This window comes from Rhinolophus sinicus, linkage group LG04 (genome assembly GCF_036562045.2).
Source record: "Rhinolophus sinicus isolate RSC01 linkage group LG04, ASM3656204v1, whole genome shotgun sequence".
NCBI classification, from domain to species: domain Eukaryota; kingdom Metazoa; phylum Chordata; class Mammalia; order Chiroptera; family Rhinolophidae; genus Rhinolophus; species Rhinolophus sinicus.
In genome coordinates, this window is record NC_133754.1 from 52,155,650 (window position 1) to 52,167,661 (window position 12,012).

At 39.9% G+C, this 12,012-nt stretch overlaps 1 protein-coding gene across 4 annotated transcripts in view; it reads left to right on the forward strand.

The window, feature by feature from the left end:
• Positions 1-12,012, forward strand: part of MYO16 (myosin XVI) — a 542,975-nt gene that overhangs the window by 431,834 nt on the left and 99,129 nt on the right. The gene's annotated exons all lie outside the window — the stretch shown is intronic.

Sequence of the window (12,012 nt, forward strand, 5' to 3'; positions counted from 1 at the left end):
ATTAGGTAATACCCAAGGGTTCATTGGAAAATGTCCAGCATTATTGAGAAGGCACCCAAATGCAAGACGATTTCTTTTTTACCACTGTTTCCTGTACCAAAAAAGTGTTGTACACGTGTTAATCTTAATGGATAATTATCAAAGTAATGTAAGAGATAGAAATGCTGGGAACTGGAACATTTAAGTGTGTGTTATGTGAAAGGTATATGGTATGTCAATGGACAGTAAAAGATAGAACGTTTTGCATATTATTGATTCCTTTAGAGTTCTAGTTCATGCTAATTTTAATCATGTCTTTCTTTGAGTGAAAACTTTCATTAGCGATACTTGTACCTAGCAGTGAGTGATAACATACTTAAATTTCCAAGATATCACAAATATCATTTGGACCTATCCAGCCAATATTTTCAAATAGTGAAAATACATAATCACTATTTAACATGACTTGAGTGCCCATGTTATTTTCACTCAAAATATAAATGTACTGGATCCTAATTGTCCCTCCCTATTATCAAAGCATTTCTGTTATAGTGTTCAAAAGTAACACATCTGTACTTAAAGTGCCTCATTGAAGAGAAATAGAAATTCCATTCTTTATATTAAATTGATCATTTTGATATGTTCTTAAAAAAATGTGCATGTTGCATTTCTTGGCTCAAGATGACATAACTCAGTCAAGTGATGTTAGAAGTAACTACTGCTAATGTGTATGACTCACCATATGAATGTCCATTTTAGCTACAACTATTGGCTGACTGTGTTTTAAAAATTAATATTTGCCATGTGTTACATATAGCAAATATATAATATATAATATACTCAGCATTAAAAATGAAGGAAATCCTGCCATTTGCAACAACATAAATGGATCTGTAGGACATTGTGCTAAGTGAAATAAGCCAGAAACAGAAAGACAAATGTCATATGATCTCACTAGATGTGGAATCTAAAATAGTCAAATTCATAGAAGCAGAGAATTGAAAAGCGCTTACCAGGGGCTGAGAGGCGGGAGAAACTGGGAGGGTATTAGTCAAAGGGTGCAAAGTTTCAGTTCTACAGGATGAATAAATCCTAGAGATCTACTGTACAGCATAGTGCCTAGGGTTAACAATACTGGGTTGTCATCTTAAATTTTTGCTAAGAGGATAGATGTGTTAAAAAAAAGAATAAATAAAAATAAAGAGGGCAAGCAGTACCTTTTAGAGGTGATGGATATGTTTATAGCATTGATTGCAGTGATGGTTTTACAGATGTGTACTTATTTCCAGACTCATCTAATTGAATATATTAAATATGTACATCTTTTTGTTTGTCAACCATACCTCAATAAAGCAGTTTTTAAAAAAATAATACATAATTTTAAAAATTAAGAAACATAATTAGGTTCATATATCAAATCCTAAGTTTCAAAATTTAAAAAACATAATTAGGTTCAGATATCAAACCCTAAGTCTTGATTCAGCCATTGCCACACACTTTCCAAAGTAGAAAAGGGTAAAAGGGATTAAATATATGGTCATGGAAGGAGAACTGACTCTGGGTGGTGAGCACATAATGCAATATATAGATGATGTATTATAGAAATGTGCAGTTGAAACCTATGTAGTTTTGTTGACCATTGTCACCCCAATAAATTTTAATTATAATAAAAAAGTAAATGTACAAAAGAAGGCTTCATTACTGTTGAAATAGTCTGATCTGGTTTCAGTGCCAGACTGTTCCTTTAGAGACCATACTTCATTCTTCCACACGATTTGCTAACCCACCAATGATAGTGATATTCTGAACAACAGATTCATATGTTACTAACTAACTCAATTCAGTGTCTGAAATAGGTATAAACCTGTCATATTAATAAAATAACTGGCATTAGCCACTAATCTCCACAAAACTTTTTAGCCATTTCCAAGGAGAAGAGTTGCCTTCCCTGTTTAGCAGAGAGAGAAAACATAGGAATAGCAAATATCTCCAACAAATAAATTGACCTGGTTTCCAGTCCATACTCAAAGATAGGAGGTCAGACTGACCTTGGTGAATATTCGGTTAAGGAGCAAATTGCTTTAGGAATGGGATAATTTTACTTAAAGCCATATAGCTTAAAGGGATCTTTTATGTAGACTTCAACAACAAACGAGTATCTGTTCTTTTCAGTGTAACTAAACAAGCTGTTCTTGTACCTGATAAATACAGGTTATGGCTCAACCAGTAAATTCTGCAAAGCGTGGACGAAAGTACATCAGTTTGAATGTACGCACTGATTGTGCTCAGCGTTCTCCTGGGTATGTGTAATGAGATCAGAAAGCATCAGGATTGGTTCCTTTGCCTGCAACCATTATTAGCTCCATCACATATTCAGTCCCCCAAGAGGGCACAGTTTTTAATGTCCCCTGTGGTAGATGGCTCTGGAGTGTTATGCATGCACGGATGGGGTTTCTGTGTAGAAAAATATCCTTGGGCTGTATTAAAAGCAAGTACAAACCTGGCTAAAATAAATGTTTCATGCTGCAAAGGCTGCTCAGGAAATGAAACCCAGTATATGTTTCACACTGGGGCATTTCTAATTTAGTGTTTCACTTTCATCCATTTATTGAATACATAGAATGTTGTTACATGTCACAATTAAAATGAAATGGTGAGGATGGTTTTAAGTAAAAGAACTTGAGAGCATTGTCATGTAAATTCTTAGCAGATGCTCTGAATTCATTTTTTATCTGCATAGTGATACTGGCTAATCCCAGGAGCTAAGATATAATTTAGCTTTCTTTCTTGTTATTCACCTCTCATGTTCCCTGGGAGGAGAGCCTCTTGGCTTAATTACATGAAGCATAGGAATGAATGAATGAATGAATGAACTAACGAACAAACGAACGAGCAAGTGAATGTCATAGCATTAAAACCTCCAGGTGATCTGCTTTACCATGAGATTTGGAAGGAGATGCTTTCATGGAGGTAGCTATGGTGGAAGTGGACAAATTTCTGTTGTGGTCATTCACATTCACCACTTTCACTCTGCTGGCCATTCACACATGTAGGCTAGTTAGAACTCACACAAAGTGAGAGCTGCGAGATCATCTTGGGGTTTTCGGATGAAGGGTAAGGGGTTCTATCAAGGCCTCTCCGCTGGTCCAGGAACTACTCAGGAATTCCCGTTACTCCTCCCTGTGAGCTCGTTTCTTCCCCTGACTCTCTTTCACTGTGGTGTAGAAGTCAGACAGTGAGTCTCAATTTTGGATGCTTTGTTTTAGAGGCTAAAGGGTTGATGGCTGTGATGGCATTAAAATAATAACATAATGATGTTATTGAAATAATAGTAACAAGAACAACCATCACCATAACGAGAGAGAGAGAGAGAGAGAGAGAGAGAGAGAGAGAGAGAGAGAGAGAGAGAGGAAATAAAGCCTTGATTTAGAAGACTTGGAATTTAAGGGCACAGCATGGAGTTTTGCTTTTTCCATTTCCTACCTTATTAGTATTCCTCATTTAATTATTATTCTGTATGATCGTTACCTTTATCCTTTTAAGCTCAAAAACAAAAGGCAAAAGTGTCTGTTTTTATCCCATCTGCCATATTAATTCAGTGGCAGCAGTATTAGACTCAAAATCCTGCAGCCTGGATTAAGGTCCTAGCTCTACTGTAAACTAACTCTTTGAAGTTATCACGTAACTTCTTTTCTGGGGTTGTTGTGAGAATTCAGTAATGATACGGAGTAACCTATCATCACACCTAGAATTTATAGGCACTTTATAAATCTCCTTCCCTCCCTTCATCCTTTCCTCCCTGCCTGTCTCCTTCCTTCTCTTTTGTCCTCCCTGTTCCAGTTTCAGCTCGAGAGAATTGCATATAGAAGTTGGGAACATTCTTAACCATGCCAGTCACCCAGCCCCCAACAGAACTGGTGTGGAGCTGAGGGTGATATCAGTGGGGCAGCTCTTCTGTACTGTCCTCCCTACTCTTCCCAAGGACTGCACCCCGGGGCTCTTGAACCAGAAAAAACATGGGAACGTGAAATACACTTTGAATGGCATATCCATGTTTCTAAGGATAACAGCAGCCTGTTCACCATAATTTTAAAAGAGAAATCAGTCTTAACCAGTGGCATAAGAAGTAGGCCTGGAATTGCCATAGTAATAATGTAAAGACTGTTTTTTCCTTTAATAGAGTCATATGTAGATCCCATGTGAGCGCTGATAAACTTAATGTCAGTCCAATAGAAGTAAAAATCCACTCAAGACCAAAGTCCAGGCCTGAACAATCCATCAGGCCCAAAGGTCCTTGCAAAGCACAGCTTAAGTCTCCTTCCTGTGCATCCTGCCAATACAGGATGGGTTCTGAAGAGTGGAGAGAGGTGAACGCACTGGGAAGTATATGGTGCTGATGTGCCCCCGGCAAAGGGCACAGCGAGTGCAGAGAGATGTGAGAAGTTTGGATGGTTTGATTGGCTTGATGCACAGGACCTGTGGGGCACTGGTAGAAGACGCAACAGAAAGATGGGCCAGATATACATGGAAAAAGCTCCAGGTGGTACGCCGAGCAGTGCCGGTTTCATTCTGCAGTGTGGACATGGGGAAGGTATGCGATAGCAGAGCCAACCCACTCAGAACAGACAGTACAAGGGTCGAAAACCTGGACAAAACCTGAAATGCCAGGTGGGATTTTTAAACCTTAAGAGTCATGGGAAGAAGAGAAAGAATGTGCACACTTAAGGAACATGAAAGATTTTTGTGTGAACTAGACCATTTTAACAACTTTATCTCTGCGTTCACATCCTTTTCTTTAAAAGAAAAAGTGTTCCTGTCACTGCAAAGCACTTCTGCAAGTCCTCTCTCTTTGTGTCCCATTTTTTCCTTCGTATCGTACCCTCCCTTCCATGTTGAAATAGATTTTATTTCTCTCTCAAGCCCACTTGTGCTCCTTTTCCTTCATACTTCTCACTATTTTCATGATATATGTCAGTCCCGTTGCTAGGCAGCTGTTCCACTCAACCCACCACTCAGCATTCTAAATGCTGGAAATTAGCCCCAAATAGCTAGAAAATCACCCTTCTGCACCTGCACTGTGTTTACTGTGAGAGTATGAATATGAGGAGCGAAAAGAACAAGCCAGGCAAGTTCGTAGAACCAATGAAATGCATCCCTATTCAAGCATTGCCAAACAGCTCCATTAGTGGCGTCCATGCCAGGTAGAGAAACCATTCAGTGCCCTATGGAAAAAGACCAAGGAAAGGGTTAAAGAAGAAGCTGCATCCCTGTCCCATCAGAGCTGAAAATTAATGAACAAAGTTATTTGGAGTAAAATGGAAACATACAAAATTAAGCGTCAATAGAATGTAGATTTTGTATATTTCTACAGATATTGTCGATAAGCTTTGTTCTTTTGCGCCACTGAAAAACAAAGCACCAAAAAGCTTTGATGTATTCTATTTCACCCTCAAGCTATTGACCGTTACTTTTATTTATGTCGTGAACTGCGAGAGCCCAGCCTTGTGTGTCGCCACCGGCTGCTAATGTCTTGATGCCATAGTTATCTGGTTTCTTCCAGGTCCCTGGCATTGCCTTTCGTTCCCCAATCACAACACCCATCTGCTTTTCCGTGCCGACACGTTTTAACCTCTCTGTGACATTTAGTGCTGCTGACCACATTCCAACCTCTGCCTTCCCTCAGCCCCTCTTAAATTGCACAGCCCCAGTCTTGCCTTCCTGTCTTACGCCTCCTTGCTCTGCCCTTAGTGAGCTGTCTTTCTCTGTCAATAGAGAGCTCCTACATCGTTTTCCTATTTCCGTAGATTATCCAGTACATCCTGGGGGATGAGAAGGTAAATCACTCTCCCCAAACATTGTTTTGTTCTTCCCAACTAAGTAATTAAAGTATGTCCCTGATAAGAAAGTTTCACAAGGTCTTGAAATAAGAAAACCTTTCTGACATACAGTTTTGGCAAAAAAAAAACAAAAAACAGAAAAAACTCATGCTTTATATTTGAGCATATGCAGTGAAATTAGAACATCACTTTACACATCTTAGAAACTTACACATTTCTTGGCAGCATATCTAGCTCATAAAAGGTGCTCAGTAAATATTAGTTGGATACAATTACATTTTAAGGGGTATCAGGACTGAAATTTTCACAACAGAATTTTCTTTGAGAATGAAGAGATAAAGTCAATACTCAGCAATCAGAAACAATTATAGAGAAACTGCATCTGAGTTGGGTTTTTTAAAGCATTAGTTTGATATACAGACCTTGTATTTTGCTAAGGAAACGCTTCAACTATTTCATGGCAGATTTCTTAAAGCAGTCAGTTAAGAGTCACTACCATGTTTAACCTGACTTCCATGGTAGCTGTATATGTTGTGCGTTGTTTTGTTTTTTTGGGTTTGTTTTCATTTTTGTTTTTTAATCTCTAGGTCCACGAGGGGTAGGATGTCCGAGTTCTTCTTAAAACTAGAAAGAACAATTACTTTTGAAAAGAGAAATATTAATTCATCACATTCCTAAGGTTCTGCTTTACAGTTCTGAACTGTTGGTAGCTTTTCTCTGCTTTTTCAACTTCAGTCTATCCCTCTTGGAATCCAGAGACCCCAAAATGAATATGACCTATGTTGGAATTCTTTCACTTATAATTTTGTAAGGCTTCATGATGTCTTATTATTTTAATGTCACTATACTCCACATACTGAGAGTGTATTAGGGAGAATTTTCATACTTGAATCCTTGATGTAGAGAAAGTACTTGATGAATAGTGGGCATGTTAAACAATTTATCAGTAACTGTGATAGAACTGGTCGTGAAACCCCGTACTTATATATTAGAAACTTAGGATGAAGACTGTCAAGAAAGGGAGGTTGAAAGTCATCAAAGACACATTCACAAGAGAAATGAGGCAAACAGAGCTTGGAACATGGCTTTAGGTTTCAACCCCAAGAGAGCACCGAATATTCAGCACCATAATGGAAGTAGACCCAGTTTCCTAAATGGTCAGTCAGTGCTGTTCTATCTAGTCAGGCAGAAGGTCATGACAGAGAAGAAACGACCCAGCTGAGTAAGTGCCAACCAAGGAGAGATTAGATTTGGTTTGGGCATGTTGGCTGACATTTAGTCCATACCTCCTTGCAGATTTCCACCCAAATTCCTCCTTTTGGTTCTCTTCGGTTGCACTATTTTTTTCCTTCTGTTTATGCAGCCTTTGTCCAGGAAAATAACTACTCTACCCACTCTGTTCCATCATAGTAAATGTCAACTTCATTCTCCAGTCTCTTAGGTCAAAAACCTCGGAGTCGCCCTCTCTCCCCTCACACCACGTCAATCTGGAAATCCTATTAGGTCTACCGCCAAATATGGACAGAGTTCAGCCCTTTCCTACCACTCCCATTGCTTCCATCCTGGGCTGTGGGGAGAGCCTCCACATAGGCTCCGTGGCTCCCTGCTTGCGCCACCGCTGCCCATGCTCAGCCTAGCAGCGTCAGTGATTCTTTTAATGTCAAGTGAGAGGACTCGTCTGCTCAAACCCTCGCTCCCCAGGACTCTCAGAGTCAAAGCCAAAGTCCTTAGTCACCTACATGATCTGCATCCTTCCCGCTGTGGTTGCCTTTGTGAATCCTTCTCCTCTACCTTTCCTCCCACCTGCTGTGCTCCAGCCACACCAGCCTCCTTGATATGCCTTGAACACGCAGGCGCAATCCCACACAGGGCTTCTGGACCTGTTGTTCCTTCAATGTGGCTGTTCCCAGAAAGTGCCACTGCTTCCTTCCTCACCCTCACACATTTGCTCACAGTGAAACCTTTCTTGCTTTATTTTTCTCCACCTCTCTCATTGTATCTGACATCCTTTATCATTTACGTTTCTATTGTCTGTCTCCATCAGAGGCTATAAGGATTTTCATCTGTTCTGTTCCCTGCTGCATTTGTATATTTTGTGCTCAGTCAATATTGGTTGGTTGATGGAGCCCCATTGAATGAGGCATGGAACCTCATTTCTGGACATGGAACTAGATCCCAATCGTTACCCTCATCCCAAGCCAGGAGGAGACAAGAGTAGATTAGCTGGAAGAGTGAATATTTATTTCTTAGTCAGTTGGTTTATCTCAGACGCAGGGCAGGTGTCAGCCAGAATACACGGATCTTGAGTGGATTGAGGTGACCTTGTTTGAGCAAAAGAGGCTGTGGCAGGGGGGTGAGAGCTGAGAAGAGCCATCTCTGACCACACCTGTGCTCAGGGCCCAGCTAGTGCTCCTTGCTGGTTATTACCATTTGGCCTCGGATTGAAGTTTCTGTCAGATCAGGCATGTTTCGGCACAGCACTAGACCAGGGACACCACCTATAGATGACACTCACATTCCAAAGGACAAGATGTTTTTAATTACACTCAAATAGAATACCTTAGCCTGTCTAAGGTGACGTTTTTGTCTTTTCAGTTGACATGTCAGAATTACACCATTTTAGGTGTCAAAAGAACAATATAAAATGAGAAAAAGGCAAGAAGTGTAAGAATTTTGTTCTGACTTGTTAATATTGTATTCAGATACTTGAATTATGTCAATTCAATTCTCACTGATAATTAACAAAGATCCAGAATGAGACAATTATAGGAGAATAAAAAGATAATTTGAGTGATTTCATTTCATTGTGTAACTCTGGCTAAATGGTAGAAATGCATTGATTTTCCTGAGTGCTTGAATGAGTCTGTATTTCATTATGAGTTCTAGTTTACTGTTATAGAAGAGGCCCAGTCACCCAAAGGTCAGAGAGCCACAGATTCTTAACTCTGCATGTCCTATGTCTTGATGGTTACTGTTGGGTTTTACCTTTTTGGTCTTTCATACTCGGTATCTTCCTTTTCTATTCTACAATCATCATGTGCCGGGGGCTTGTTAGTTTCTGCCTAGACTGTAGGAATGGAGAGATTACCTCTCGAGTCAGATTTCCCTGGGTTCAAATTACAGCTTAGCCACTCTTACCATCTGATAGGTGTCCTAAGACTGCCCTAACAAAGTACCACAAACTAGGTGGCTTAAAAAACAGAAATTTATCTCTCATAGTTCTAAAGGCTGAAAGTCTAAAATCAATGTGTCAGCAGGGCCATGCCCCTCTGAGAATCCAGGTGGAATCCTTTCTCATCTCTTCCAGCTTCTGCTAGTGGCCTGAAATCCTCGGTACCCTTGCCCTGCAGCTGTGCAACTCCAATCTCTGCCTCTGTCATCACATGTCGTTTTCCTCTTCTGACAAGTACACCAGTCATATTGAATAAGGACCCACCCTTAATGACCTCATTTTAGCTTAATTACATCTGCAAAGATTCAAATTCCAAATAAGGTCACATTCACTTCTTTTGGGGAGGGCACAATTCAACCCATACACCATCTTTGCGAACTTGAACAAGTGACTTAATTTCTGTGACTATCAACTTTCTCACTATCAAAAGACTATCATACAGACCTCCTACAGCTATGAGAAGTATGCGAAGGGACATAGAAAAGCTCCTTGTACTCCTCAGAGCGCAAGAAATGTAACTTCCCCTCCCCCAATTCCCCACCCCTTTTCTTGGCCTCCCATGATTTGTTTGTATTATATATACTTGGCTCCATACAAAAACAATCTAGCAGACACCATGGAAGGTACAAAGATGACCCCGTGCCCTAGGGAAGCTCACACTTTGTGGATGGATCAGAATTAAACTAGTGTTTGTAATGCCATGTAGGATTTCTGTCACATCCTAAGACACATGCATGCAGTACTGAGAGGGCGAATTATTTGCTGTGTGGCTTGTCACGGGCCTCATAGCAAATTTGCTGCACAGTTGGAAACCAAAGCTGTGTTTGGATCCCCAATCCAGTTTCATTCCTGTTCTAAGACATTATACAATTATATCATGTGTCACCTTTGAGTCCCTCAAACATCGTAAAACAAAACCCAAGTTTGCTCACTGATGCACCGATGTCATACACCAGCATCTTCTGGGGATGCCCATAAGCTTTTAAGCATCCACCCCACTGCCTTCTGCACATTTCCTCCCAGTTCCTAACCCTCTACACACACATACTACGTTAGGCCCATTTGCTCTGTTCTCTTCTACCCTTGAAATGCATCTTTCTCTTTTGCAGCAACCATAGTATGGCCAGTAAAAATATACATACTCACTTGAGTACCTGCTGGGTCGGAAATCACATTCTTGCCTCTTATTAAAAAAGAAAAAAAAAAACACTGAACACTTCTGTCATCCACAGATCATTTCAGTCCATTCTGTGTGATCAAAAAAATGAGCAGGATTTTTATATCCTTGCCTCTGGCGCTACAATTGCATGTTCAGTCTCTGTTACTTGCTAATTTTACACTCTCTTGTACCCTGAGTTTGACACATGAGCAAAAATCTATACATGAGAAGGAAGGGTTGTTACTGATGTTGATATATATATTTTTTGGCTGACTCATGGTTAGGAAGATTATGACAATTTTCAATCCAGGACAAACACTATGCAGATGGTCCCTGACTTACGATGGTTCAGCTTTTTCAATTTTACAATGGTGCCAAAGCAAGACACATTCAGTAGAACCTGAACTTCAGGATCTGAATATTAATCTTGTCCCAGGCTATAGATATGTCTGATACTTCTCTTGTGATTCTGGGCAGCGGCAATGAGCCACAGCCCCCCAGTCAGCCACGCCATCATGGCGATAAACATCCGATACCCTATAGTGTATTCATTGTGTTAGATGATTTTGCCCAACTGTAGGCTAATGTCAGTTCTGAGCATGTTTAAGGTAGTTTAGGTTAAGCTATGATGTTCTGTAGGTTAGGTGTATTAAATGAATTTTCGACTTAAGATATTTTCAATTTATGATGAGTTTATTGGATCATAACCTCATCGTAAGTCAAGGAGCATCAGTACTGAGTTTTCAGCGGCAATGCTAAGGATGTAAGAAAGGAGATAAATGTCTGCTACTGACAAAGCCAAATAGGTATATTTTCTCCGTCTGTGTTAGATGGCATACCCATAGTTACTGCGGCATGGCCCTGTGTGCCGTGCACCTGATCTCTCCACAGCACTTGCAGAAATAAAGAAGTGTGTGTAAATATGGCGTGGCTGCCAGTGGGAGTTGTCCAATGCTCTCAGTGCTTGCTCGGAGGAAGGGTGGTAAATAAAGATGTTTAGGCAACCTAATTCCTTCCTTAGTTGCCCTAAGGAAACAAAACACTTAATTTTAGAAGGTGCTGAATTTGCTGCAGCAAACTTTCAATGAAATGCTAAGATATTCCACAGAAAATAACAGAAATCTCAGGTGATTTAACTTTTGGCGTTGAGTTCCCAGAGCAACCCAACATGAGAATCGTAACCATAACGAACATGATGCGATTGCACACATTGTGCTTGCTTCTTCTGTCTCCCCGACCCTCTGCTTCGTCCTCCTTCTCCTCCCCCTCCTCCTCTTCCTCCTCCCCCTCCCCCTCCTCCTCCTTCCCTCATCCTCCCCCTCCCCCTCCTCCTCCACCTCCTCCTAATGCGGTTTTACGTATATGTTAGGTTCAATACCTTAAGTGCAAAGGGAAATTTTACATACAGTTTTTTAAATGGCTGATGTAATTTTGAAAGACATTTCTTTAAAAAATCCATAGAAAACTATATTGCCATGCATTTTGTCTAGGGAATCAAATATAATAATTTGAAGGAATTTTTCCGAAACGAAATAAAATGTGCTTCTAGAAGATTTAAAATCCTCAATTATCTAATACATGGGGAGGAAACTACTCTACCTCTCACTTAAATAAGAATTCTGAATGTTTTGATATTCCTTTATTATAGATTCTAACTACGTCTAGCTTCACTCTCAAATGGGAATAAAAAATGCTGGAATTTTTTTTTTAAAAAGGTGTGTTTTTTAAGAGCATTCTAAATATTTAAATAAAAGCTAATATGTAAATGTTCTTCCTTTTCAGAGTTTCTTTAGAATCACTCCATGATAAACGTGCATTAAAGGACTGAAAAATATGTTTGACACATTTTAAAAAATCATTCTTCA